This window comes from Nilaparvata lugens, chromosome 7, assembly GCF_014356525.2.
Source record: "Nilaparvata lugens isolate BPH chromosome 7, ASM1435652v1, whole genome shotgun sequence".
In the NCBI taxonomy this organism is placed as follows: domain Eukaryota; kingdom Metazoa; phylum Arthropoda; class Insecta; order Hemiptera; family Delphacidae; genus Nilaparvata; species Nilaparvata lugens.
This window is the reverse complement of record NC_052510.1, coordinates 42,499,609-42,508,292: the sequence shown is the minus strand read 5'-3', so window position 1 is coordinate 42,508,292 and position 8,684 is coordinate 42,499,609.

Here is an 8,684-nt window from a genome sequence, read left to right as displayed (position 1 = left end):
GCTATGAAATCAGTCAATGGGAAACAAGAGGAAGCAACTTCAATCATTCACTGTCACTCACTTTCTTGACATCCATTGGTGAAAGTATAGTTGAATGAATGAAATCTGTTGAATTCTCATCTGCTGTCGCTTCATTCAGATCTAGATGAACTCCCAGTTCCAATTGAGGTTCTATTTAGTGCTATAATCTACGCGTATAATTGTATTAGTTTTGCTCTAGTTATTCTTTCATTATTCATTCAATTTGTTGATGGAATGTTGCTTGAGTTTACTAGTAGGTTGAAAAACTTGTAAGATTGCAGCATGCAAATTAATTCTGTTCTTGTTTTGGTGATTTTGTATTCAATCATAGCAAGAGAATAATCATATTTGATAGGATTCAATTTATGAGCTAATCAGTAGTATAAGAGTTGCATAACAATCGGAGTATTCTCACTAGAATATGGATGGATTCAACCATGAGAATATAAAGTGCAAATATTACTATTCATACAACTCTATAACTTATAGTTGATGAGCTTTCCACCTCAACGCATGGAAAAACAATTGAAAGTAATTATTGTTGAATAAGTGACTTCAGATCCAATTTCGAAATCAGTTGTGAAACTTCAAACTGAGCGCAATAACAGTTTCCAGCCAAACAAATGATCAAGAATCAGAATTCAAAGCAAAACATGTTACGAGAGAACCGCACAAGGCAACATCTACTGAATACTCACTTCGAAATTTCCAAGATTTCAACGTTGCGATGTATTTAGCACACCGCTAATGGATTCTGTCACAACTTTTGAAATGCATTGAGTAAAGGGTCCCTATTCACCCGCACCTGCACTCACAAGCACACCCCTGTACTGTCTATTGGCATTAAATGAATGGCTGAACGTCACAGATCGGCTTCAAAAAGGTCGCGAAAAGAAAAGGAAGAAAGAGGAAAAGGATGATGTAGATGATGGGGGAGTGAGGGGAGAGAGGGCGGATGGCGAAGAAGGAGAGAATGAAGAAATGGAAGAAGAAGTAGAAGAAAAAGTAGGAGGAGAAGGAGAAAACGGGAAAGAAGAAGAATTTGAAGAAGAAATGGAGAGTCAAGAGGAAGAGGAAGAGGAATTGAGGATTATATGATGTCTGAGCGTAATAAGAGATCGACTCTACAAAGGTCGCATAAAGGTAGTAGAAGGAATAGAAAGAAGAGGACAGAAAAAAAGATGATAAGGAGAAGAAGGTGATGGCTGGGGGGAAGGATATTGCGCCTGGAGGAAAAAGGATATGAGGATGAAAGGAAGGTGCAGAAAGAGCTTCTATGAGTACCTTTTCTGTTGTGAGAAGAAGCAGGAAGGGTCCCACTTTCAAGCTGTGCCTTCACCTCCACTTGATCTCCACCTGTTCAATAAGTGAAAACACTCAATGTTATACTTGTGAAGTGAAGGGGTTGCGAGGGAGAGGAGAGCAAGAATCAGGAGGAGAGGTGAAGGTGAATTGGGAAAAACTCTCCATGTCTAGGAGGAGGAGGAGGACAAGAAGGGAGAAGTGTGAGATTATGGAAAGGAGGGACGACATAGTATTTATTATGTGATACTGTACTGGGATAGGAGTGGAGAGTCAAAAGGAGAAGGGGGATGGGAGAAAGGAGTGTAAAGAAGAATTGGTGAGAGTGGTGATAAACAATCTAGGCTAAACTTGGAAATCAGTGGAGGTGAGAAGGAAGCAATGTGGAAACGAAAAAAGTGGAGAGAAATCATGAGATATGAAGAGGAAACAGGTAGGTGTTAAGGTTTGAAAGAAGAAGAAGAAAAAGAAGAAGAAGGAGAAGAAGAAGAAGAAGAAGAAGAAGAAGAAGAAGGAGGAGGAGAAAAATATGGTTGAATATCAAATTAATGTAAGAGATGTAGTCGCGTTGACGGAAGAATGCCGTGTGTAGAGGTGATACAAAGAAGTGGTACAAAGACCTTAGTTGAAAGCCTGCAGAACATGATGTGTTGAGAGGTTGGAGAAGAATCGGAAAAATTGGAAAGAAACATCTCACCTGAAAAAAGAAAGGATAAAAATCAGTACTTAGAAGAAACCGGGGAAGTGAGAGGAAGCTCTGGTTGGAAAGCAGCAAGGAATTAGCTCCAATGGAACTCAGCTCAAACTGTCAGCCTCCCTTGTTTTATATACCGACGATCCTTGTTCAAACAGTACTGTCAGATTTAAATGAATCTCTTTTACTATGGAATCACTAAACTGTCAGCATCCCCTATGAATATCACCAGAGCTACCCATTCAGCCAACGCTGAAACTTTCTAGTGGATCTCACCATTGAAACTGAGCATAATATGAAAAGAGCAGCGGATATAAGGAGTGAGTGACACCAGGCCGCTGCATTTCTCAACCAGCTCTTCATTAAGCAGACATTAAAAAATCATAAAGGCCTGAATGATTGATGAGTAGTGTAATAATTAATTCGGTTCTCTTAGCTATAATACGAGGAGGCGTTCCTTGAAGTGGCATCGAACTGAATGAAGCCTTCCTCGTCAAAGGAAGACGAGTACATTAGAGAGTATGGAGTACATTAAGTAGATTGAGGGTATCGCTGTTTCTCCATTGAGTGTTTGTGGCATGGAAAATGATATTGAAGTCTTCGATACATTGTCGCATAAGTAACTAGCTATCATCATGTGAAGAAAATATGGTGTGGCGCACTCAGACTGCTTTTCTCGCCTTAGTACATTATATTACCTGTTTGTTTATACTACTCCAAGTGAATCATTATATTAACTCAATGTACCTAGAATACATTCTACGTACCTACATTGAGTGAGTCCTAAGGATATTTCAAATGGACCCAGTTGATCGAATCGAGAGCAGCCATTTCGATTACATCTGCTTTCTGTTTATTATTCCAATTTCTCTTTTACCTTATATCAACATCGGAATGGTCTTGATTCTGACAATCAAAGGATTATCAAATAGTGATGCTCAATATTGTTGACTGCATTAATATAATTATGTTGGGTGTACGCCTACAACAAGTTTAATAAAATCCAAACCACATAAAATGACATCTCATACAACTGTTCGTAAACCTTCCAATACTGCCATTAAACCATATAGCCCGGCATATAAATCAAGTGGACGCAGACAAGTAGACGAGTGGTTCAGACACTGGCTTTGTAAAGCAGATACCCCGAGTTCGAATATCGACGAGGCCTGATACTTTCTCGGGCCATTCCCGTGGTTCGGGTGAACACGTTTGATTTGTTGATCCCGGCTATTTAAAAACAGTCATGTCAGGGGCCTTAAACTTATTAATTGATCATCGAGAACACTGACATTGGTACTAAGCCAGCCAGGTAACTCGTCTCAATTAATTTATTTCACCCATCATTAAGGAAATACGGTTTCTAACGTTTTCAAGTGGATATATTTTTGTCTTATCCTGCTGCCTTCAAACTCTTTGCACCATTGGAACCTATTCAGTCCTTCTCGTACTACTACCCAATAAGTCCTTCCAGCTAGAATATTTCCATAGACTTCATTGAGACTGAAAATATAGCCTACTTCAGATAATGAATCTTCTTATTGAATAACACTAACTTGAGATAAGAAATTTCTCTTACGAGATGAATCAAGACAAGCACAATGCACTTTATTTCAAGGTACTTGTTCTGAAGAGTTGGAAAAACAGAACATTGGACACATAGAGCAATGGGAATTGAAACAGTAGTGCCTAGTCAACGATGAGGTTATTGATTTTGTTGTAACGTAGTCGCCCTTTATAATGAACAATACGGTGTGCAATCAGACCAAGTTTAGCATTCGGAATTCAGGAGGTACTATGACTTCAATTCAATTATGAATATTGATAATTCATTATTATGTTAGTATCGAATCTGATTCATTCTCAAATCAACAAAATTACAAAGATAAATAAACACAAAGAAATAAATTTTTGAATTTCCCTCCACATATCTGTGTGTGAAGGAAGAGTTCTAAATAATAGCATAATACTATTAATAATCATAATGACAATATAAATATGATAAAATGAATCCCGAAGCGTGAAATAAATTCAATGTGAGGAGGAAAATAAATTTTTGAAGCTGGAAGAATAGATCACAAGTGCCTGAGAGGTTAGACATAGACATTATACACAGAACATACACAGACATTAAACATAGACATTCCACTTGACCTTCAATCATTACTTTCTGTTACTGACTAACAACTAGGTTGCAGAATTCCAAATCTATTAATGTTTCTTGTTTGATTTGGATGATTAAGGGGACTAGATATGGTATATCTATTCAAGGGATGTGAATTGGGAGATTTCTTATTGTCTCACATCAAGCACCTGAAGGTCCTGATAGACCATTTTTGCCGGGTAGTGACTGTCCTGTATCGTTATCGTAAATTATCGTTAATATCACTCACTATGCAACTGCAATAGACTTCCGGGTTCCGAGTACACAAGGATGCTTCACTCAAAGCCACCCTTGCTACCTGATAGTGAATATTTAGTAGTACATGATAGTAATAAATATGTTGAGTTTAGACATAGAAAAAAATAACCTTTTTGGATGGATTCTATTTCCTACATGGAAAACTAGAATCCACACTTTTATCGTCTTTGGTGTGAATAAACTTGTGTTCATAGATGAGATTTGCGATTTAATAGTGGATCATTTCTGAAGCTATAAGATTCAATGTGATTGCATAAAATAGTAAGCGATGAGTTCAATACTGTGTTTTTGAACAATACCCTGAATTCTAGTTATTATTGGAGAATGCTTGAAGATTCAATTTATGATTGTAGTGAAGACTAACTGACGGTGATGTCAGTAGAACTTCTATTACTGTTGGAGTTAATTTGAATAACTTCGAATAGATTATAAGTTGGGTTATGAGAAATAGAACATAATCTTTTCATTCTTGTATATTCGGTTCTTCACTCACGAGTTAATTTGGAGAAATTGAGTCAAGAAGCATTCCTTTAAAAATCATTAATTTTTTCATGAGATATGGCTCAAATTAGATGGGTATTTCAATAGTGTAGTACCGATATGTGAAAACTAAAACATAATAACCCAGTTGTTGAGTATCTATCTTGTATTCTCTCGATCATGATACATGAGTTATCAAATAAGTGTGTTCTTGATGAACAATTGTACTATTTGTTACTTGTCAAATGTATGAGAATAGATGATAATCTATCAAGTGTAACTCATGTACGAATCTAAAATACAGTTGAAAAGAACCATACTCGACAAGATACGCTTGAACTATTTTTCTTTACATTAATCCTAGAAAAAGTTTGTTCTATTTTTTTGTTATATTCACTATGAATATGAACTGATTCCATATGACGATAGAAATAAACCCGGTTATGTTGAACGCTGAATCCAGTGTAACTCGAATCTGTACAACTTGAGATAAGGTGTTTTGAAACATTTCGACTCCCTTGAGGACTCAGGAGACAAAAAAGTTGGAAAACAATCGGAAAAAGAAAACTTCAAGAAGATCGAGAACTTTGAAGAAAGATAGCTCAATATGTGACGGAGAGTGAGATGGAAAGAGAAAGAATAAAGAAGAGAGATAGTTCTGAAGGAGGAGAAAGAAAAGAAGATGAAGCTGTTTCGCTGATTGTTGGAGAATATAACATGATACTATCACTACCTGATTAAGTTGATTAGGAAAGTAACCACTAATCAAAAAATTAGTTTTGAATGATAACAGAACTGGATTACAATATTCTCATCTATTCTCTACTCTTATTGATATCACACAATAAACATTCTACTGAGATAGTATTCGATTATATATTAAAGTTTTCAGGTATTCACATCTACGGAACGGATTACTATATATTCAATGCTGAGCAAAATTGAACAGTTACTATCCACAGAGAGTCATAACTCAAAGAAATAAGAGAGATTATTTCAACTAAGCTGTGATGCAACTATTAATCTGCATTCTCTGAGAAAAATATGTTGAGCTTTGATGTTAAAGTAGCTTACGAGATTGAATAACATAACTGTCCCTTCTACTACCAACGTTTTTCACATACACGAAATACCAAGTGGGGTAACTGGTACCCCAACAAGATTTCTGTTTTGTATAATTATTTTAAATTCCCCCAATAATTCATTGATCAAATGCATTAAAAAGCTATTAATATAATTAAAAATCAATTTATTTTGTTGAAAAATATGTTTTCAATCAAAAACTGACATTCTATCATACTGTTGTAGGGAAAATGTCAAATAATTAAATTATGATTATAGAGAAGCAAATTCTCTTAATTCAGATTTCAAGTGATCATTATGTTTCAGGTCTGGCAGAATAATAAAAATTGAACATTAAATTTATATATATTATGTATTCCGATGATGGATGAAATATACCAAAAAATTACAGGACATGGAATACCAAGTGGGGTAATAGAGTTACCCCAAAGATGAATCTTCTAATAATTTAAAAAATAAAAGCAATGAAATGATTTCATGAGATAAAATAACTAAAGTGATATGTTTTTAACAAGTACTCAAAGCTTTAATAGAATACATCAACATAATCTACAGAAAAAATAAACAAAATTTGGGTTGGGGTAGTCCAATTATCCCGCTTGGTAATAGAAGGACTATAGAGTCAGTGATTTGAGTTCTATTTGATGTATTTTATGCAGTGTATTGCATTAGTTTTCTATACGACAATATAGACAAATTATCAGGTCACTTGTATACTGTGAAATAGGCCTACTTGTGTTGATGTTTGGAGGATAGATTCATAATTTTATTCTCACCATGAACTATGAAGTATCTATGAGCTGGTCCAATTAAAATTCAAAACTATTGCTTAAAAATAACAACATTATTGAACGTATGTATTATCTCTGATCTGAATGATCGATAATGTTTTTCATATTATATTGAATCGCATTATATTGCATTATTGCATTGATCGAATTTATACATTATTTTTGGATCATGGAAATCATATTAATTATATGGAGGTAGAGTTTGTGAAATAATATCCTCATAATAAATGGTGTATTAAATTTCAATATTGCAGAACGATTAGCACAAGGTGAATTGAATTGTAAGGGTGACCTACAGTAATAGAGGCTAAACCGTTAAGAGGAATTCTATTATGTGGTGAATATTGACTTGTCAATATCCACATTAATTCCGTATAACTGGCGTGATAACAAGAGTAGAGAAGATTGAATTCATTTTGTTTGAAAATGAAAATGAGCTTTTGCTCTCTCATCCTAGAAGTTCAGAGTTTTGAGTTATTGAAAATTGAAGAACTAATATACATGAAAGATAAATTTTTTTGAATATTCTCTCATGATGTTGATACTGGGATAGAAGTAGTTTTAAGCCTCTAAAACAGAACGTAGCAATCCAGTGTAAGGAAGAAATAACGACGTCTAGAGCGTAGGGTGAAACGTATTGGTCAAGACATGTGGATGGATTACACGTCAAAAACTGTTACAGATGAGGCCCACGAATCTGAGTGGTAGGATGGTATCTCGAAGTATTAAGTAACGCAGGGTTTCCAGTAATGGAGGTAGGTAGGCCTGTGTTTGTTCTGTAATTTTAGAAGTTCACCACAGATAATGGAGAGTGTGTGTTCTCCATTTCATTAAAAGAGGCTAGAGCTCCAAACCTTCAGTTCTTCAGTGGGGATTTTGTCAGCTATGATTACAAAATTCCTGATTTCAAATTCTGAACTGATTAAACGATTCTGAATAACACTTGCATTCTATCTGTATCATTTGTATCGTAGACAGTATTCTGCATTAAATTTACTGTATCGTAATAATTTATAATATAGTATAATTACTATACTGCGGGTGATAAATCTACGATCTAAACTCTTCTACATACTTCTTTGTACAAATACTTTTGGATTGTACATTCTCAGTAGTTGTGGAAGTAATATTGTAGTTGTTATTAATTGTATATGGAAAGTCATGATTTGTATCAAGTCTTTTTATTCAGTATTTTTCAGTTCCTATCCATTTAATATTAATTTATTTCAAAACTTTTGAAATATTTTTTTAATTCAACATTTATCAAGCAATTATTGAATCATACAAACAGTTTCAACAAGAATTGACAAAGTTTACAGAACTCTGTTATGGAGAATTGTGATAATAACTTAGAATGAGTGATTTAATCACAATTGGAAGTACTCACAATGAGAACAAAAACATTCTCTAAAAAGCGCAGGATTCAGGATTGATGCAGGATTCTTCCTTAAATAAAAACATTGTATAATTCATTCCTACATATTGGATCCAACACTACTTCATACAATATCATATGAAAGTGAATCATTCTTCCCAGCATGCAATAAAAATCATTGATTTCCCATCACGAAACTCCATGAACTAGTCCAGAATCAACAGCTGAAAAAACATGGGTATCGAAAAGTTCTTGGCTCCCATTAGTGTGAGACATCAATAAATATCAGCTTTATTCATACAGTTGAGAGTAAACGCGCACAGTTGAAAGAATGAGAGAATGTATTGAGAAGGATGTCAATGTCAACAATGTCAGCAATGTCAACTACGTCGCTACTTGTAAACGTTGTGGAGACGCAACTTTCTTTGTAACTTCAGATGACATGCTTTCAATTCATAAGACACAGATATCTGAATAATTATTCTTAACAAAAAAAAATATTTATCAAATTCTAAT